The sequence below is a fragment of the Vombatus ursinus genome, unplaced genomic scaffold, assembly GCF_900497805.2.
Source record: "Vombatus ursinus unplaced genomic scaffold, bare-nosed wombat genome assembly UNPS02014861.1, whole genome shotgun sequence".
NCBI lineage: Eukaryota > Metazoa > Chordata > Mammalia > Diprotodontia > Vombatidae > Vombatus > Vombatus ursinus.
Window position 1 is genome coordinate 7,144,474 of NW_020954639.1, and position 22,912 is coordinate 7,167,385.

The 22,912-nt window shown below is 37.2% G+C and overlaps 1 pseudogene; it reads right to left on the reverse strand.

The window, feature by feature from the left end:
• Positions 1-14,800: 14,800 nt before the first annotated feature.
• On the reverse strand, positions 14,801-21,191 carry LOC114027491 (annotated as a pseudogene).
• Between the last annotated feature and the right edge of the window lie 1,721 nt (positions 21,192-22,912).

Sequence of the window (22,912 nt, forward strand, 5' to 3'; positions counted from 1 at the left end):
TCAAAGACTGGTTGTCCCCCATGCTTGGAATGCTCTCCTTCCTCATCTCTGCCTCTTGACTTTAAGTACAAATTAAAATCCCTCCTTCTACAGGAAGCCCTTTCCAATCCCTCTTAATTCTCGTGCCTTCTCTCCATTATTTCCTATGTATCCTGTATATAACTTGTTTGCACGTATTTGTGTGTCTCCATTAGATTGTGAGCTTCTTGAAGGCAAGGGCTATCTTTTGCTTTTCTTTGTATCCCCAGTGCTTAGCATAGTGCCTGACACATTGTGCTTAATAAATACTTATTGACTGATTCAGAATCATCAGCATAGAGATGATAATTAGTTGAATCCATGGGAGCAGAGCCGATGATATCACTAAGCAAAATAACATAGAGAGAAAAGAGAAGAGCGCCCAGAACAGAATGTTGTGTTTAGGGACAGCTTTGTTTTTGTTGTCTGATTTCAATAATAGCAATAATGTCAATATTTATGATTCCATTTCTCCAGTATCATATTGACTCACTGGTAACTACACAAATTCTCACATGTTGAATATAAACAGTGAGGGAGATTATTTTTCCATTATATTAACAACCAATTACCAAATTAGGATCCAGGCTTTTTATATTTTCATTCAGGGACCAGCCCCTATAGGTCAGTCAGTCAGTCTCTAAGGGCATGGCTGATAGATGAGACTGCCCAAATCCTCCAGGAATATGTTCCTCCATCTTGGGCAGGACCCCACCCAACCAGGAGACCTTACTTCTATGTAGAGTGTAAACAGAATCTAATCTAGGTGAATCCTAGCCCCAAAGTATTAAACCCATATCTTTGTACCCTCCACTGGAGTTTAGGGTAGCCCAGCTCATGAAGGAGAAAAACAACTAGACTGTGTGGAGATGGATTGCTGGAGGTGGCTGAATCTCATGATCAAGCCACATTCTCACGAGGAAGAGCTGAAAACTTATAGCCTACCTCCTCATTTAAATTCCCACCCCCTCGTTAATTGTTCATTAATCAGGGTTGATTTTTTTCTGTCTGGGGCATTCCCCTTCAAAAAAATATTTAAGACATTCAGTGTCTCCATTAGGTGTCTTTGGCTACCAAGAGAAACCACTGATCAACAGTTTATTGATTATTAGCTAGCCTAATTAATAAATTGATTATTAATTACCTAGAAACTCTATCTCTTAGGTTTTTCATTCACCTTAACAGTTAATGTTTATAGGCAGAATAAGCCTGACTCTTGGCCCTTTCCCCTTCCTTTTCTGTCACTCTTCCTTAATCACTGAAGAAACAAAAAGGGGCTACACAGAACTGTGGACTTTTTGTATTTTTCTCTGTCTCAGGTTGCCATTGTCAAACACTTCATCACCAAGCAGCCAGTCTATTGATCATGAACCCACCTGTCCTTAGCTTGTCTGATTTTCACAAAGTAGAAACAATTGGTTGGTGAGACCATAGCAGTAGACTTTTCAGCATGTTAGAACTTGGTAAAACTTGTGATCTTCTGGAATAATCTCATATTAAGGCATCAGAGTAGTATTTTTATGGGAATGCTAATAAAAAAGGATAAAGTTTTTATTTTTATGGAGACTGATTAAAAGCAATATCAGTATTAGCTATTATTATTAAAGGAAAGTAGTAACAAATAATGGAAGAGAAAATTAATTTTAAAAGTTATGGTCTTGAATTTTGCTGGTCTAAATTTGCCAATAAAAAGGAAGTCAATCTCAGAATGGAATAGAAAACAAAATTCAGAAACTGACTTTGTGAAATAAGCAGATCTAAAGCACAGGGACCCATACAAGTTCAAAATAAAGGGCTGAAATAAAATCTATTATGCTTCCACTGAATTCAAAAGAGTGATTAGGTAAGTCAACAATAAAGATATGTGCATACACATATACATATAATAAGTTATATATATATAAGATATTATACACATGACATTAAGGAAAAGCATGATAAGATTAAAGGTACTATATATGTAAAATAATATAATTTCTAGATGCATATTCCCAGAATTGATAAGGCAGCCAAGTTCTTTGAGGAAAAGTTATTTGAAATAGAAAAAAACATTGATAGTGAGACACTAAATCTAAGTGACTTTGAAGTTCCTCTGTCGGAGCTGGACAAATACAACAGAAAGATAAAAAAGGAAATTACAAATTTTTACAAAATGTTAAAAACAACTGAATTGTATCTAAAAGCCTTTCAGGGGGAAACAAAATACTGATAATCAAAGGGAGATTTTTTTTAGATGCTAACAAGTATTTCTCAAACCTTTCTTTCTAAAAGCTTCAAAAACAAATAATACCCTCTATTTTGCCAATAATAAAATACAGAAATCTTAACTTCATTAATCAATTACAAGACAAAAATTTTTAACCATATAACGTGAATAAATTTGCAGACCTAAATGGAAATTTCAAAACAAAATCCTAAATGTTGGGTGAGTCAAAGGTCAAATAGAAACAAATAAAAAAAGTAAAGTGAGGATGCTGAGGCTGACAAGATACCAAAACAGGTATTTTGCAAATACAGAAGGCCTTCAAGGAAAATTTTTATTTTCCAATATTTATATATTACCAACACCTAAAGTAAAGAAGGTAAAAGAGAGGACTAATAAAGTGAACATGCAGTTTTTAAAACACAGAAAAACAAGCATAAAAGAAGTAATTTTGAAAAATTAAGACAAGATAAATGAAACTACAAATAAAAATTTAAGAAGTTTTTTAAAGACAAGCAAAACTGATAAACCATCAATTAATCTGATTTTAAAAGAGAAACAAAATTAACAAAATGAAAAGAGGAATTCACAATAATTAGAAAATAAGTAAAATTATGTGAAAGTTCTATGCCAAATTATATGAAAACAAAACTGAAAAATGTAAGTTAAATGGATGAATGTCTACCAAGCCCCACCCCCCCAAAATTAACAAAGGAAATGAATAACCTAAATGACCAAATATCAGAAGAAATTGAGCAAGCCATAAATGAACATAAATATCTTCTGTTGCATTTCAATATAAGCTTATATGAGTTGTATGATTGTTTAAAATGTGCATAGTTGCTGTAAGGATTTTAATTCAATCTCCATCAAAGATTTTTAATGCTTTGATATTAGAACTGTCTAATGATACTGAAGACCAAGTTATATAACAATCCCTGAATGGAGTTCAGTTTAGTTTAATTTTTTATGTTAGAGGGAAATAAGTATACAGAGCCTTTTCTATAATCTGTGCACTACTAACGTCAGTGCTGTATTCTGGTATCCCAAGAAATGAGTTGTGGATGTTTTAGACTAAGTCTCAGAAGACTGAGAAGATTTGATTCAAACCCAATACATTTATTAACAGAGATTATCTCAGAGTCCTACTAACTAGGTACAGCCTCAACTCAGAAAAGTTCTGGTAAGAAACAAGGGATAGTAGAATGCACAAGTTCATTGTGAAGATCTTCAGCAATGTCATAAGATTCTCCCAAGGAATTTTGGTGTTCATAGATGCATACAACTGAAATTCATTCCATACTAAGTAGCTAAAAAAAATCAACTTCTCTTCCTACAAAGTAGCCAGTTGGAGTTCCTAGTGAGCAGGAAGAAAGCATGAACAATCAAACAAGCAAATTCTAAAAGAACCCCTTCATTTAGTAGTTGTAGAGAGGCTGTTAGTACTTGATAAAAACTCAGAAGACTGTAACTTAGAAGAGGAGGGAAATAAGCTGCACCTTCCAGAGGTTAAGGAAAATCTATCCTAATGCCAAGGTCATGTCTCTTCAGAAAGATTAAAAGAGGGATTAAACCAAAAGCAGTCCCTTTTCTATGCTGATATTCCACCTATAGTTATGTCTAAGTCCCATTTTACAAATTATGAAATGGAGGCTGTGTGATTTACCCAGGGTTACACAGCTAGTAAGTTTCCAATTTGTAATTTGAACCCAGGTCTTCAAAACTCCAAGTTTAGTGTTCTAACCATAATGTCATGTGTTGTGTGGTGCTATACCATATGTTGGTTAAACATATCAATGTTAACTGCACTAAACTCTAATGTGAATGTTGTTAGGTGTTGATTTGTGCATTGTACTTTGCCATAAGCCCACTGTTATGAGGCTTATATATGTTCACTGCTGCCCAAGTGTAGGAGACTATAAATGTTTCACTGAGGGAAAATGCAAGGGGCATGTAGTCATTAGGTAGAGGTACTGTTTATTGTTTTCTTGATTCTCTACCCAACAGACAATGGCATGCAGTTGAACTTGTTTCTGTGAGTAGTGATTTCATTACATCAAATTCCATTAATTTTAAAGGTCTCTTGATTAGGGCTCAGTGATATAAAGCAGATTTATTGAGAAGGTATGGTTTCTGGTAGACAGGAGATCAAAGCAGATTCTGATTGAATTAATCCATAATAATTCATACTCCCTAGACAGTGCGCCTATCACTCATCACTTTCTCTATACTGAGACCATCTCTACAGAGATAAGCCACCCATAGAAGCAGAACTGGGGAATAGAGAGTCATTCACTCTCTGAGAAACAGAGAGAGCTCGACACTTCTGCTCAGCAGGGTGGAATAACGTAACCACCAGTCTAAGTGTGGGACCTCCCAGCTTCAGATTTTTCCTCAATAGTATCAGGGGAATAATTAACATTACCACCCAACTACCTCACAGAGTGTTGTAAGATTCAAATGAAATAATGTTCAAAAGGCACTTTGCAAACTTAATATCTGTATAAGTGTGGGTTATGAAGCACCAATATGGAATGTATTCTGTTCCTTTCAAATAAAGATCTACTTAGACAACTGGGATGATCTCAATAACACCTTGTGCTCTAAGTCTGCTTATAGGCCACCCACCCCAAGCACTCTTTTTTGCCCAGTAGAAACTACAGTAGGCTCAGAAAATGCTGATCATATACAATCTAGGTGATCAAAGCTTATTCATAACTGCTTATCATAAAACTCAAATATGGGATATCACTGGACCTCAAAGCCTATACGCTATCTCTCGAGTTCAAGGTTTTCTTCTCCTACTCTACATTCATACACAAACTGCTAGAATGGCAAGCTACTTTCCTCACTCTTCCTCAAAGGCCCCACTGTGACTAGGGAATGCTATATTCTTTCTTTCCTGCTGATTCCCTGTCTTTTGCACCAACCGCACATATTCAGAAACCTACAGACTCAGTCATCAACCTCAATAAAACATCTTCTCATAAATGCACCCATGGAATGACCTGACAGTTGTTAATTACCCCACTGCCTGAAATACCCCTCCAGAGCCATATTCTAGTGATGAATCCCAATCCATCAAGCTAAATTCTATTGCAATTAGATTCAGCCAATCATTCTGGCCTGTCGAGATTTTGGGGATCCAGATTCTGTCCACCAATCTGTTAGCTCTTCCTCTGAGCTTCATGTCATTTGCAAATATAAGCATGTTATTGATACCTTCGTCCAAGTAACTGATCAAAATGAAAGCATTTCCTCTAGTCTGCATCCTGAATCCCTGTTAGAAGAGGAGGGGAATATGAATTTGTACCCTCCAGAGGGTCAGGAATATCGATCATAATGCCAAGGGCATTTCTCTTCAGAATGAGTGGGAGACTAAACCACAGGCAGTCTCTTTCTAAGCTGACCTTCCACCTATACATACATCTAAGTCTCATTTTACAAATTATGAAACTGAGGCTGACAAGGTATGTGACTTACCCAGGGTCACATAACTAGAGAATAACTCCTTTTCCCAGCTAACTCATCAAAGATTTTCATTTCTATCTCTCTTCTTTCCTCAGCCTTAAGCCAACACCTGTGACTTTCTGCTATTTCCTTTTGTTGTGCCTTTCAGAACTGTAGTATAGAGGAAAGATCAATTGATTTGAAGTCAAAGCCCTTGGGTTTGAATCCTGGCTTCACTTTCTACCACTCCTGGACCCTACCAGGTCCCCTAACCTTTCTGGGCTTCAGCCTCCCTATCTGCAAAACACACTAGAGAGTGGGAGGATTTTTCTTGTCAGATAGCTGACAATAGAGACACTAGGAAAAACAGGTCTAACAGAGGAGCAATCTCAGCTAAGAAAAATACACTGTATTGCCCACATGGGCAATGTACATTTCAGGCTTCCCACGGACGCAATTGCAATAAATACCTAATTACTCTAAGCTTGTTGTAGTAAAGATAAAAATGTACTTCTTTTCAAATCATGTCCCCTGAATGTATGACATATGGCAAAAATAATCTATTAGTGAACAAAACCCACTACAGTCAATCCCCCATGCAGTTGTTAAATTGATCATTTTAAGGTACAGGACTAACCATGTCACCTCCCCCTACCGTATTCAACCAACTCTAGCAACTCACTGTCAAGTTCAGGATGAAATATAAAAAAATCCTGTTCAGCATTTAAAACCCTCCGTAACTTGGCCCCCAGCTTCCTATACCTTACTTATCCCCATGTACTCTGTGATGCAGTGACACTGGCTTCCTTGCTGTTCCTCTAACAAGACTCTCCATCTCCTTACTCCTAACTGTTCCCTATCCCCAGGATACTCTCTTTCCTCATCTCTTCCTCCTAGCTTGCTTGGCTCCCTTCAAGTTCTACCTAAAATCCCACCTCCTACAGGAAGCCTGTATTCCCTTTTATTCTAGTGTCTTCTCTCTGTTATGTACAACTTATCCTGTGTATACCTTGTACGTAGTTGTTTGCATATTGTCTCCTCCTTTAGACTTTCAGCTCCCTGAGAACAGATAATGTCTTTTTTTTTGGCCTTTCTTTGTATTCCCAGTGCCTGACACAAAGTAGGTGCTTAACATATGCTTATGGACTGAACACAGTTGTTAATCCTGTCCTTGAACACTAATGTACAATATAACAATGTTATAATTGTTTAATTTCAACAGTTAAATCTCTTCCAAACCCCAAACTAATAAGTATTGTAAAAGTAAATTGGTGTATAGATCACTTATTAATTTGAGCTTATTTGTGCTTTTAATAAAAAGGATGAATAGTATTTTATTTAGCCAGATAAACAACACTGCCAGATCCTCTGTCCTTGGATAAAAAAAAAATCTTCTTCTGAAGTGGTTTAACATTTTTTATTTAAATAGTATGAACCAATCCATAATCACTTTTAATAGGTGTCCCCCATGAATGAACCAGTAGTCATATATTAAATTCTGAGGATTCCAAGGTGACATTGTCAATTTTAACAGCTTCACAAGAGTATAAGGAACTATAATAACTCAATACCCTTATGGCTGTTCCCACCCTTCATCACATCTGTAATAGTCTATTATTACTGAATCATTGATCTATGCAGACACACCTGGATGGATTTACATGCTTAGTGGAATTTGGTCTGTTTCCTCTTGGCATAATTTAAGTTTGATTTATGGAAGCATATCTAGGGTCAAGTTAGAAGGACTGGGAGGCAACAGAGTTCTGGGTCATTTAGACGTTGACTGTCAATTCCTTCTTTGCTAAATTAAAAAAAAAGAAAAAAAAGCATTAAGGGCAATGACTGTGGCTATAGATTAAGCTAAATTGAAGAGTTAAGTCTAGATTAAGGTCATCTCCCATTACAGTTAATTCCATGAGAATATTAAAATCCTTTTTTTTGCCAAGAATTTTGTCCTACAGTGCAGAGTTCTAGAACTGGTCAGGAGTCATGGATTCAAAATTTTCATCAAGCATTTTTCTCTCCCACCTCCTCCCCAAATGAAAAGAAAAATTCCCATAATAAATATATAGTCAAACAAATCAAATTGTCATTGTCCATATCCAAAAATGTAATTCTCATATGACCTCTTGATTCCATTCCCTTTATCAGAAGATGGGTAGCAAGCTTCAAGATAAGTCCTCCAGGATTAGGGTTGGTCATTATATTGATCAGAATAAGTCCCTCAAAATTGTTTACCTCTATAATGCTACTGTTAATGTATAAAGTTTGCATGGCTCTGCTCACTTTACTCTGAATCAATTCATACAGGTCTTCCTAGGCTTTTCAGAAACCATCCACTCTATTAATTCTTACAGCCCAATACTACTCCATCACATTCATATACCATATCTTGTACGTGTACTTAATTTATTCACCCATTCCCCAATTAATATCTCCTTACTGTCCAGGTCTTTGACACTACATATTTTGTACATATGGGTCCTTTTCTTTCTTTAGCAGCTGGATTTAAATTCCAGCTGCCACTTAATAGCTGTGTGATCCTGGGGCAACAGATTTAATTTCTCTGTTTCTTCATTCATTAAGATGAAGATAATATTTGCATTACCTACTTCACACTCCTGTTGTGGGGAAAATGTTTTGCACTTTATTTGAAAATAGTGAACCAATGCCTGGAGCTATATTTCGTGAGATGAATTGACTGAGTATAGATCGCAGAATTCTATAAAATTAATTTGATTTTTGAAAGGTGTTTCACTTGATCCAATGAGACAGTCGCATAAACACAAGCTAGCATGTACAAGACACCATGTTTTTGATCAAGTAACTATTTTGTCAGGAGCACTGCCATCCTTCCAGTCCCTCCAAGAGGAGAGTAAAGTCCTCTTTGACTCTTTTCCTCTCCCTTATTCCCCACATCCAATCACTTGATATGTCTTAAAGATTCTATCCCTTTATTTCTCCACTCAGAGTCACTGCTCTAATTCAGTCCCTCCAACAACTCCCATCTGGACTATTTTAACAGTCTCATTATTAAACAATTAGTCTTTTTCAAAAAATATTCTCTGATGTTTAAGCAGGCTCTTACTGGGAAGACTTTCAGTCAAGAATCACATGTGACACTACAATCCACACAGCATTAATGCTGGTTACTCCTTTCTGATGGGAACCTCTAGAGAGTATAAGATCAGGACAACTTGATTAGAAATCTGAGAAATGGTCTATCAGCTAATAGTGTCATACATAACGATGAGGTTGACAGCTAGCATTTATATATAGCTTTAATGTTTTCAAAGCACTTTACAAATATCTCATTTGATCCTCACAACCATCTTGGGAGTAGGTTGAATTATTTTCCCCATTTTATAAATGGCCAAACTGAGGCGGATATTAAATAACTTGTCCAGGGTCATACAGCTAGTTAATTATCTAAATGCAAATATGAACTCAGGTTTTCCTGACTCCGGGGCCAGTGCCTTATCCAGTGCAGTGGATAGAGAGCGTGCCAAGCCTGGAGCCAGAAAGACCTGGGTTCAAATCTGGCCTCACTGTGTGACCCTGGGCAAGTCACTAAACTTCCCTCAGCCTCAGTTTTCTTATCTATAAAATGGGGATAATAACAGTACCTTACCTACCAGGGTGGTTGTGAAGATCAAATCAGATAATTGTAGAGTACTTAGCACAGTGTTGGGCATATAGGAGGCACTCTATTGTAGAGACAGGTGAAGATGGCAGGGAGAGGAGAATTTCCATTGACTTGATTAAAAAAAAAAGTAAACACTGCAGAGAAGTTGAGAAGGATAAGAACTGAGAAAGAGCCATCAGATTTCACATTTAAGAGGTTACTGATCAATTCAGAGAGAGCAGTCTCAGTTGAGTGATAAGGTCATCAGCTAGACTGCAAAAAGGTTGAGAAATAAGGGGAAATAAAATGGCAGCACTGAGCACAGGCATCTTCTTAAAACAGTTTGGCTGAGAAAGGGAGGATAGAAAGCTTTAAATTTTTTAATTTTTTTAAAGGATTAGGGAGACATATGGACATATCTATAGGCTGTAAGGAAAGAGCTGATCAAGAGAGAGTTGAATTAGTGAAAAAGCTAGCAAGAGATAATAATGGAGGTACAAGTAGGTTTGGTCTTGACAAGAAGGGCCATTTCTTTATCACAGACTGAAGTAGAGGAACACATACATAGTGGAGGATGATGTCAAGGGCCAAGAGGTGAAGAGAGAGAGCTCAAGGGGAATGGCCTTGACCTCCATTAAAGGATGAAGTGCAGTGCTCAGGATAGATGGCGCGGGAAGAGATTGTGGAAGATCTGAAAAGTTTGGAACATCCTATTTACACTGGTGGAGTGAATTTCTTCCCAAGGAGTTTCCTTCACATATGAAATCATAAGTCTAACTCTGCAGCCCCCCGCCAAAATTATGCATTTACACCGCTGTAAGACACACCTATAGAGGCAGCCAAGGTGGCATTTAAATTGAGAAAAAGAAAACATGATAAAGAAAATAAGAATTTGTACAAAAAGAACGCAGAATTTACATAGGACTGCTATAGGACATGAAACCCAATTAATCTTTAGGTAATGTTTCTCAACTACCAGTCCAAAGATGGTCGTCTATGGCAAATGTTTACTGATACTTAAGTGTTACCAATAACGGTTCTTCTTAAAAACTAGAAAAAAAAATTAACTCCTCCCTTTTTAATGCTTTGTTCTTCTTTCATGCTCCTGAATCCAACCTTCTGAATAGTTGTGGGGTGAAAAAGAGGTAAAGGTAAAGAATCCTATAGTTGGATATTAGCTATGGCATTGGTCCGCAGTATAATTTGGATTGGGAAACTGTTCCCAACTCCATGCATTTTCACTAGCTGTCATCTTTGTCTGAAATTCTCTCCTGCCTCATTCTTCTCTACCTGGCTACCCATCTTCTCTTCAGGTCTCAGCTAAAAGTTTCACTTTTTGCAAGAAGCCTTTCCTGGTCCTCTTTAAATCTTAGTGTCTTCCTCTGATGCATCTAGGGGGCACGTGGATAGAACACTGGGCTTTATTCCCATTAGGAAACCCCGAGTTTAAATCCAGTCTCAGACACAATTATTGGCTGTGTGACCCTGGGCAAGCTACTTAACCTCTTGCCTGCATCAATTTCCTTAACTGTAACATAACAGCACCTATCTCTCAGGGTTATAAGGATCAAATGAGATATTTCTAAGTTCTTAGCAGTGTCCCTGGCAAATAGTAGGTGCTCAATAAATGCTTGTTGACTTGACTTGAAGGGGAAAGCTCTCTTAATCTGGTCAGGTTGGGCTTTTTTTTTTACTAGCATATACTTTACATTAATGTTACCTGTCTCCAGATATAAGAATTATTGCTAGGTTCTCAGGAACAGGAAGTCTCTTGCTACCATACTGAACATAATTAAGCAAGCAGACAAAGGCATATGCATAAGGAAGCGACAAATAGGAAGTGAGGCATTTATGCCATTGTTGTAGATGCTGATTGTTCTAGAGTTGCAGATATTGAAGATGCTGCACCAAGATCAAATAGAATCTTTTACTATCTGTAACTTCATATCATCGTCATTAATATTTATTGGATTCTCTGCCCGATGAAGGGCACTGTGATAGAAACTGGGCATACAAAGATGCTTTTGAGGAGCTATATCCTAGTTGGAGCAACTGAATGTATTAAAAAGATAGAAATATAAGGAAGCCCATATATACAGTATTAAATGAGTGCTACAGTAGAATGGTGTACCTCAGAAGATTAATAACTAAAATTACATTAGATGGGGGAGGCTTTTAGGACCCAAAGGCATCTTGAAGGAATAACATTTCAGTAAACAGGTTAAGGGTGTGAAGGTGTTTTGTTTTTCTTTTTCTTTTTTTGGGGGGGGAGGGGGAGATTAATTTCATCATTCCAAGCAAAGAGAATAATGTTACCAAAGTGCATGACCTCTCTGGATAGTAAACCTATTACTTTTATTGAAGTAATACATTTCAAAAAGATCATTCAGGACTGGATTGTGGAAGGCCTTGAATTTTACAAGAGTTTAAACTTTATTCTGTAGGCATTGGGAAGTCAATGAGAAGGGTGAGATGTGGGCAAAATGGTATTTTAAAAAGGATTCATCAGGAGGCAGAGCCAAGATAGTGGAATAAAAGCAGTGACTTGCTTGAGCTCTCCCCCAAACCCCTCCAAATATCTGTAAAAAATGGCTCTAAACAAATTCTAAAGCAGCAGAACCCACAAAAAGACAGAATGAAACAAATTTCTAGCCCAAGACAACCTAGATGGTTGATTGGGAAGGTATATGGCGCTGGGCTGGGAGAAAGATGCAGTTCTGTGTGGGCGCACAGGCTTCACCAAACCTGGAGCAGGCCTTAGAGGACTGAATCACAGGCAGCTGTGGTGGTTTCCAGACCTCTCAATCCATAAACACCAAAGTCAACTTAGAAGGTCAGTAGGAAAAGTCTGACTGTGGTGAGAGAGAAGCGCGGTGCGGTCCCAGCCCCAGTCCCCAAGCATTGTCCCAGGGCAGCGGCTGCCTTCCGAGCTTCTGGCCCACAGACTGAGGGGGAATCGAGGGGCTGATCAGAGGGTTCTCTTTGCTTTGTAGGGATCTCTTTGCTGATGCAGGATTCTCTTGCTTTGCCCATGCTTGGATCTGGGTCACAGTTCTGGGTGGCAGGCTTGGGGCGAGGAGGAGCGGTGGCATGGTGGAGCTTGTAGTGGCTGTAGAGAATCCTCCTCACAGTTCCAAGACAGGAAAGAGTACTTGTGGTCACTCACAGACCAGAGCACAGGCTAGGAAGGGACTAAACACCTCGCCCTTGATCATAACACCTTGGAAGAATTGAAAATATACAGGTCCCTAGAAGTATCTCTGAAAACAGCTGCATAAAACCCCCGAAGCTTGGGACAGTACATTCTCCACACTGGAAGCAGACCCCTACCTTAAGAAAGAGTTTATAACTCAAGCAATTGACTGGGATCATGAACAAGCAGTGCAAAAAGACTCAGACCATAGAATCTTTCTTTGGTGACAATGAAGATCAAAACATACAACCAGAAGAAGACAACAAAGTCAAAGCTCCTACATCCAAAGCCTCCAAGAAAAATATGAATTGGTCCCAGGCCATGGAAGAGCTCAAAAGAAATTTTGAGAAGCAAGTAAGAGAAGTAGATGAAAAACTGGGAAGAGAAATGAGAGTGATGCAAGAAAATCATGAAAAACAAGTCAACAGCTTGCTAAAGGAGACCCAAAAAAATACTGAAGAAAATAACACCTTAAAAATAGCCTAACCCAAATGGCAAAAGCCAAGGAGGAGAAGAATGCCTTCAAAAGCTAAATTGGCCAAATGGAAAAGGAAGTCCAAAAGCTTACTGAAGAAAATACTTCCCTAAAAATTAGAATGGAGAAATTGGAAGCTAGTGACTTTATGAGAAATCAAGACACTGTAAAACAAATTCAAAAGAATGAAAAAATAGAAAATAATGTGAAATATCTCATTGGAAAAACAAATGACCTGGAAAATAGATCCAGGAGAGAGTCACTAGAAAAACAACTGACCTGGAAAATAGATCCCGGAGAGAGAATTTAAAAATTATTGGACTATCTGAAAGCCATGATCAAAAAAAGAGCCTAGACATCATCTTTCAAGAAATTATCAAGGAAAACTGCCCTGATATTTTAGAACCAGAGGGCAAAATAGAAATGGAAAGAATCTACCGATTACCTCCTGAAAGAGATCTCCAAAGGAAAACTCCTAGGAATATTGTAGCCAAATTCCAGAGTTCCCAGGTCAAGGAGAAAATATTGCAAGCAGCCAGAAAGAAACAATTCAAGTATTATGGAAACACAATCAGGATAACACAAGATTTAGCAGCTTCTACATTAAGGGGCCACAGGGCATAGAATATGATAATTCTGGAGGGCAAAGGAGATAGGATTACAACCAAGAATCATCTACCCAGCAAAACTGAGCATAATCCTTCAGGAGAAAAAATGGACATTCAGTGAAATAGAGGTCTTTCAAGCATTCTTGATGAAAAAACCAGAGCTGAATAGACTTTGAATTTGACTTTCAGACACAAGACTCAAGAGAAACATGAAGAGGTAAACAGGAAAGAGAAATCATAAGAGACTTATTAAGGTTGAACTGTTTACATTCTTCATGGAAAGATGATATTTGTAACTCATGAGTCCTTTGTCAGTATTAGAGTAGTTAAAGGGAAAAATTATATGTATGTATATAGATATAGATACATAGATACAGAGGGCACAGGGTGAGTTGAAGATGAAGAGGTGATATCTGGAGAATAAAATTAAGGGGTGAGAGAGGATTATATGGAGAGGAGAAAGGGAGAGGTAGAATGGGGTAAATTATCTCACATAAAGGAAACAAGAAAAGGCTTTTACAGTGGAGGGGAAACAGGGGAAGGTGAGAGGGAATGAGTGAATCTCATTCTCATCAGATTTAACTTAAGGAGAGAATAACATACACACTCAATTGGGTATGGAACTCTATCTTACCCTATAGGAAAACAGGGGGGGAATGGGACAAGAGAGCAGGAGGATGATAGAGGAGAGGGAAAATTGAGGGAGGGGGTAATCAGAAGCAAACACTTCTAAGGAGGGACAGGGTCAAAAGAAAGAATAGAATAAATGGGGTCAGGATAGGATAAAGGGAAATACACTTAGTTTTTCGCAACAGGACTACTATGGAAGTGTTTTGCATGACTACACATGTACGATCGGTATCGAGTTGCTTGCCTTCTCAATGAGGGTGGGTGGGGAGGGAGGAAGGAAGAAAATTTAGAACCCTAAGTTTTAAAAACAAAAGTTAAAAAAAAAATTGTTTTCGCATGCAACTGGGAAATAAGATATATAGGAAATGGGGTATAGAAATCTGTCCTGTCCTATAGGAAAATTGAAGGCAAAGGAGATAAGAGATGGTGAGGAGATAGAAGGGAGGGCAGATTAGGAGAAGGTATACTCAGAATGCATGCCATCTTGGGGTGGGGGGAGGGATGAGATGGGGAGAAAATTTGGAACTCAAAATCTTGTGGAAGTGAATGTTGAAAACTAAAAATAAATAAATTTATAATTAAAAAAAAGACTCATCAGCTAGCATTGGTAGGAAAGATTAAGAGGAAGAAATGGAGAGGCAGAGCCAAGATAACAGAAAAAAGACAGGAAGTTGCCTGCACATATCAACAACAAAGGCCCTGTGGCCCCACACAGCAGGCTAGTGGTCAGGCCTGGCAGGTCTGGAGGTCCCAGTGCAGCAGGCTGGACTAGGCCAGGTGACTTCGGTGCAGCAGGCCAGTCACCAGCCCTGAAGCTTGGGACAGTGTCCCCTGTCCCCCAGAAGTAAAGCTCAAGTTATAAAATAGGCAGGAAAATGAGCAAAAAACAAAAAGCCCTGACCACAGAAAGCTAGTATGGGGACAGGAAAGATCAAAACACAAACTCAGAAGAGGACAACAATGTCAAAACACCTACATGTGAAGTCTTAAAGAGAAATATGAATTAGTCTCAGGCCCAAAAACTCCTCTTAGAAGAGCTCAAAAAGGCTTTTAAAAATCAAGTGAGAGAAGTAGAAGAAAACTGGAAAAAGAAATGAGAGTCATGCAAGAGAATCATGAAAAAAGAGTCAACAGCTTGGTAAAGCAAGCACAAAAAATATAGAAAAAGATGTACAAAAAGTCACTGAAGAAAACAACTCCTTAAAAAGTAAAATTGGCCAAATGGAAAAGGATAAAAAAACATATTGAATAAAACAACTCCTTAAGAAATAGAATTGGCTAAATGGAAAAGGAGGTACAAAAGCTAACTGAAGAAAATCATTCTTTAAAAATGAGAATTGGGTAAGTGGAAGTTAACTCTGAGACATCAAGAATCAATAAAACAAAATCAAAGGAATGAAAAAGTAGAAGAAAATGCAAAATACCTCACTGGAAAAACAGCTGACCTGAAAAATAGATTTAGGAGAGATAATTTAAGAATTATTGGACTACTTGAAAACCATGATCAAAAAAAAGACCCTGAACAGCATCTTTCAAGAAATTGTCAAGGAAAATTACCCTAATATCCTGGAATCAGAGGGTAAAATAGAAATTGAAAGAATCCACTGATCACTTCCTGAAAGAGATCCCAAAATGAAAACTCCCAGGAATATTATGGCCAAATTCCAGAACTCCAAGGTCAAGGAAAAAATATTGCAAGGAGCCAGAAAGAAACAATACAAATATTGAGGTGTCACAGTCAGCATTACACAGGATTTAGTAGCTTCTATATTAATAATTTCATCAAAGAGAAGACAATAATGAGACAACATACTAAAATTTATGGGATGCAGCCAAAGCAGTACTTAGGGGAAATGTTGTATCTCTAAATGCTTACATCAATAAAACAGAGAAAGAACTGATCAGTGAACTGGGTATGCAACTAAAAAAGCTAGAAAAAGAACAAATTAAAAATTCCCAATTAAACATCAAATTGAAAATCCTGAAAATCAAAGGAGATATTAATAAAATTGAAAGTAAGAAAACCATTGAATAAATAAAACTAAGCACAAATTTTATGAAAACAACAACAACAACAACAATAAAACAGGTGACCCATTGGTTAATTTGATTTTTAAAAAGAAAGAAGAAAACCAAATTAACAGTATCAAAAATGAAAAGGGTGAATTTACAACCAATGAAGAGGAAATTAAAGCAATAATTAGGAGTTATTTTGCCCAATGCAAAACATGCAAATAAATCTGACAATGTAAGTGAAATGATGAATGTTTACAAAAATATAAATTGCTCAGGTTAACAGAAGAGGAAATAGAATATTTAAATAACCTTTTTTAAGAAAACAATTTAGAAAAAGAAACTGAACAAGCCATCAGTGAACTCCCTAAGAAAAAAATCCCTAGGACCAGATGGATTCACAAGTGAATTCTATCAAACAGTTAAAGAACAATTAATTCCAATAACATATAAACTACGTGGGAAAATAGGTGAAGAAGTCGTAACCACATTCCTTACACAACACAAATATGATGCTGATACGTAAACCAAGAAGAGCCAAAATAGAGAAAGATAACTACAGACCAATCTCCCTAATGAATATTGATGCAAAAAAATTAAATAAAATACTAGTAACAAGGAGATTACAGCAATATATCACCAGGATAATACACTATGACCAGATGGGATTTATATCAGGAATGCAGGGCTAATTCAATATTACAAAAACTATCAGCATAATTGACCATATCAATAACAAAACTAACAGAAATCATATGATCACGTCAATAGATGCAGAAAAAGCTTTTGACAAAACACAGAAGCCATTCCTGTTACAAACACTATAGAACATAGGTATAAATGGAGCCTTCCTTAAAATAATAAGTAGTATTTATCTAAAGCCATCAGTAAGCATTTTCTGTAATGGGGATAAGTTAGAAGCCTTTCCAATAAAATCAGGGGTGAAGTAAGGATGCCCATTATCACCAATATTATTCAGTATTGTACTGGAAATGTTAGCCACAGCAACGAGAAGAAAAGGAAATTGAAGGAATTAGAATAGGCAATGAAGAAACAAAACTATCACTCTTTACAGATGTATGATGGTATACTTAAGAGAATCCTAGAGAATCAACTAAAAAACTACTTGAAATAATTAACAACTTTAATAAAGTTGCAGGATATAAAATAAACCCATATAAATCATCAGCATTTCTATATATTACCAACAAAGCTCAGCATTAAGACATAGGAGAAATTCCATTTAAAATAACCATAGCTAAGATAAAATACTTGGCAGTCTGCAGGCCAAGACAAACCCAGAAACCATATGAACACAATTACAAAATACTTTACACACAAAGTCAGATCTAAACAATTAGAAAATTATAAATTGCTCATGGGTAAGCTGAGCCAATATAATAAAAATGAGAATTCTACCTAAATTTACTTACTTATTCAGTGCCATACCAATCAAACTACCAAAATACTATTTCACAAAGCACAATTCATGTGGAAGAACAAAAGGTCATGAAGATCAAGGGAATTAATGAAAAAAATGCAAAGGAAGGTGGCCTAGCCATACCAGATCTAAAACTATATTAAAAAGTGGCAATCATCAAAACTATCTGTTATGGGTTAAGAAATTGCGTGGTGGATCAGTGGAATAGATTAGATACACAAGACAGTAGTAAATAACCATGGTAATCTCATGTTTGATACACCCAAAGACCCCAGCTTCTGGGATAAGAGCTATTTGGCAAAAACTACTGGGAAAACTAGAAAACAGTATGGTAGGAACTAGTACAGACCAATATCTTATACCATATACCAACATAAGGTGATACCATAAGGAAATTAGGAGAGCAAAGAAGAGTTTACCAGTTAGATATATGGAGAAAGGAAGAATTTATGACCAAAAAAGAGACAGAGAACATCACAAGATGTAAAACGGATATTTTTATTAAATGAAAGTACAAAGGGTTTGTGCAAACAAAACCAATGCAACCAACATTAGAAGGAAAGCAGAAAGCTGGGAAATAATTTTACTGCAAATGTCTCTGATACCTCATTTGTCAAATATAAAGAAAACGGAGTAAATTTATAAGAGTACAAGTCATTCCTCAATGATAAATGGTTAAAAGACATGAACAGGTAGTGTGTGGATGAAGAAATCAAACCTATCTATAGTCATATTAAAAAATTCTCTAAATCACTACTGATTAGAGAAATGCAAATTAATAGAACTGAGGTACCACCTCACACCTATAGATTGACTAATGATAAATGTTGGGAGAGGATGTGGAAAAATTGGGATGCTAATGCATTGTTGGTGGAACTGTGAACTGATCCAACCACTCTGGAGAGTAATTTGGAACCATGCCCAAAGAGCAATCAGACTGCATACCTTTTGATCCAGTAATACCATTACTAGGTCTGTATCCCAGAGATCATAAAAAAGGGGAAAGGACCTACATGCACAAAAATATTTATGACAGCTTTTTATGGTGGCAAAGAATTGGAAATTGAGGGGATGCCCATCACTTGGGGAATGCCTGAACAAGCTATGGTATATGAATGTAACGAAATACTACTGTGCTATAGGAAACGAGGAGGAGGCAGATTTCAGAAAAAAACTTTGAAAGACTTACATGTACCGATGCTGAGTGAAGTTAGCAGAACCAGGAGAATATTGTATGTAATAAAAGTCACATTGTGTGATGATCAATTATGAATGACTCCTTAGCAATACAATGATCCAAGACAATCCCAAAGGACTTCTGAGAGAAAATGCTACCGACCTTCAGAGAAAGAACTGATGGAGTCTGAATGCAGATTGAAGCATACTATTTTCACTATTGTGTTTTTTTTTTCCTTTTGGTGTTTCTACTTTCACAACATGACTAATATGGATGTTTTACATGATTGCACATGATTAATCTATTGTCAAATTGCTTACCATTTTAGGGAGGGGACAGGAAAAGGAAGGAGAAAATTTGGAATTCAAAATTTTTAAAATGAATGTTAAAAATTGTCTACATGTAATTAGAAAAAATAAAATATTGTTTAAAAATAATTTTTAAAGAGAGAAAGAAAAGTTTAGAGGTAAGAAGATCCATTGCAAATTCTTTCAGTGATCTAGGCTTGAAGTGGGAAGGATCCTGAATCACATAATTTTGGATATGGAACAAACCACAGCAGTCACCTCATTCAACCTATACCCCCAAAAGAATCTCCACAGCCTTTAGAAATCAAATCCCTTTTACTCTCTTTATATATCTATTCCCTTTTTATAATTTCTTAGTAACTTGATGGCTATTCTCAACCTCCTTTTCCATTTCATACTAAATTCTTACCATGTCTTAACCAATTTGTCTTACTTACCTTTCCTTACCTTATTTTTTTTATCAGTTTTTTGTTGTTTATTTAGTATTTAGGGTTAGTATGACACTTGAGGAATTGGATGCATTGTTGTACATATATAGATCTTTTTATATAATATGGAAATTTACAACTATTGATATATACATATATATATATACACACACACACACATATATCTGGATAGAAAAAATCAGGTCCTCTGGAAAGGTGATACATGGGGCCATGCTATAGAACCCTAATGGAGTGGAGCACAAAGGTAATCAATGTATCAATAAAGTATTACTACTATATGGTGTTTTCTATCTAGGAATGTTGTCTTCTGGACCTACAGGAACCTGTAGCACCTACATCCAAGGCAGGCAATTATACACCTGTGGGGCACTGGCTCTGCTTGACACCAACTACTAAGACTGTACAAGTCACATCCAGCATCACATACAAACATCAACAGGGTTTAACAAATAGTAGTTACACTGTACTATTCCCCACTTCTAACTTTAAGAAGAGACTAGAGTGTGTTCACAGGTTTTACATTTCTGGTGTTCAATCACTAATCAGAGGAAGATTTGACCTATTTGAAAAGTGCTTCATACATAACCCCTTAACCACTGTCATGTTCTCTACAGTAAAATGGCAATACATTAAAAGGCTTTGAAATTGCAGCTTCTTCTGGATTCTCCAAAGAGTATCTGTGCTCTTCTTTAAACGGCCCTCCTTCTCCAGATTCAGGCTTACCTTCACCACATTTGAACTGCCGTTCTGCCCCAAGACATATGGTACACTAAGGAAGGCATCTTCATTAATGCCATATAGGCCCTTAATCATGGTGGAAATTGGATGCAATCTCCCAAGATTCTTCATAATGCTTTCTGCCAGGTGTGCCACAGCCAAGCCAGTGGCCCAGGAAGTATTGCCCTTCAGCTTGATCACCTCAGAAGCACTGTCAACCACCTGTTTATTTCCAATTCCCTGAATCAGCCTCAGTTCCCAAAGCAGGATATTCTTCAGAGAACCAACAGCAACATTCATACCACTCCACACAGGAAGAGACCCACCCATAACAACTTGAAGAGTGGACACCAAGTCTCTCCCTTATTAGGTAACGGAAACAAGCAGAATCCAGACTGCAGCTACTTCTAATAACACGGTTCTGAGGAAAGCCACTTAGCTTCCACGCCACATAGGGCAAAATATCCACTGGACTGGAAACAATAAGCAGCTTGCAATTAGGGCTGTATTTAACAATACTGGGAATTATGAATTTAAAGATATTCACTTTGCTCTGGACCAAATTAAGACGACTTTCTCCCTCTTCACGTGCTCCAGCCGTAACAACAACTAACTGAGTTTGCAGTCACACTGTAGTCTTTGCCTGAAACAATCTTTGGCGTTTTGAGGAAAAGGCTACCATGTTGGAGATCTGTCATCTACCCCTTTAGTTTGTCTACATTAACTAGGGCAAGTTCATCAGCCAAATCCTTCATTAAGATACTGATGGCACATGCCATGCCAACTGCACTAACCCCAACAACAGTGATCTTGTTATGGGAAACCTGGTCTTCCTTTAGGACATTCACAATCAGCTGATCCTTGACAGTAGTTGCCATTTTGGGGGAGATCGAGGTCGGGATGCAAAAGTTCTAAGTTAGATGTCTACTTATCTTATTTTGTCACCTGCCTTCCCTTTCTCCTTTAATTCTTCTTTTCTTCCTCTGATTGAATCCTCCCTTTAACTTCACTAAGGTTTTCCTAATTTCTATAAATTATTGCAGTCTAAATTCAAAACCTGTTCTTTACAAATTCACAGTCACCCAAATCACTTCCACAGAAATCAGAATGGAAAGCAATGTGAATTTAAAGACAGCAATAGTTTTGAAAAATATTAGGAAGGATTGACAATAATTTGTGACTTGCCTGATGCAAGTGGCTGTAAAAGTCAAGAGATTGGACATAATGGAACATGTTTGCAGGAAAAGGTGAATGAGCCACTACAGAGATGAAAGATAGCTGAGAGAGGATATTAGTGATAGAGACAAGTCCTGGAGGATGTGGGTGAGGAAAAGATCAATAACTAAGGTGAAGGAGTTAGCCTTGAACAGGAGGACATTTAAGACAAGAGCAGTAAAGAATCTATGAAAATCCAAAGAAATTTTAAGAAAATAAAGGTATGACTACAGCAATGCTTTGAGGTGGAGTATAAGTTAGCTCAGAGAGTTTGAATCAGATGACTTCAATTTACTCCATAAAATATGAGATAATGTCAACTGATATAAAGGGAGGCAACACCTAAGACTGGGACTTGAAGAATATGGAAAAAGGTTTGGAACAGTCTCTAGGGAGAACATGAAAGCAATTCAAGAAGGGATAAATAAAAGGAATTTTGAGTGGCCATGAAGGCTCACCTGATACATCTGAGATAGCATGGATTTGTATTACACTCAAGCCCTCATATTTTTGTGATTTTTGTTCTAAAATGCTTGGCAGTCCAAGAGTGGAAGTTAAAGATGTGGGGGAGAGGGGAGAGAAGAGGCATAATTGGAGGTGAGAAAACCCCGCGTGCTAGAAAGAGTATCATTTAAAAGGATTTTACCAAATACAAAGGCAAGTGGCACCATAAGAAAGCTGAAGGGCTAGAATAAGGACGTTATGGACGAAAAAATGAGGATTGCTGACCTGACCTGATTCAACTTAACAAATTCTCTAAGTCACTTCAACCAATATTTATTAAGTGCCTTTTAGGAACAGGACACAGTGCTAAATAAAAACTGCAACAAAAGGCAGGATACTTACACAGGCCCTCCTTTCAAGTATTGTATGTGACGATATAATGGCGTAATAGTTTATATTAGCATTTTACAGTTTACAAATCATTTTCCTTACAACAACTCTGAGAGGTAGGTAGTACACAAGGCTATTACCTCCATTTTATGGATTAGTAAAAAGCCACACATTTCTTAGGTACCAGTATTTAGGCCTTTCTGAGTCTAGGCCTTCTGACTTTATGTCCAGAGCTTTTCCAACCATATGTATGTATGCTCCCCACATGGGCAGGAATGGTGTCCCCTATTTTCAATCAGCACGTAACTAGTAAGCACTTCCCAACGTGCAAGATACCATATTAGATGCCATGGAAGAATTGAAGACATATAAATCTATTCCCTCTAGCCTCCAGGGGCTTAAAATCTAGCTTGGGAAACAAGACAGACATAAATTAAAATTAGTCCAAAATTAACTGCCAAAAGAATTGTGTGAATAATACAAGCTCTGAGTTCAGAGGAAGGAGAAACCACTGTGCGATCAAGTGTTCTGAAAAGACTTTACTGAGGACTTCCAG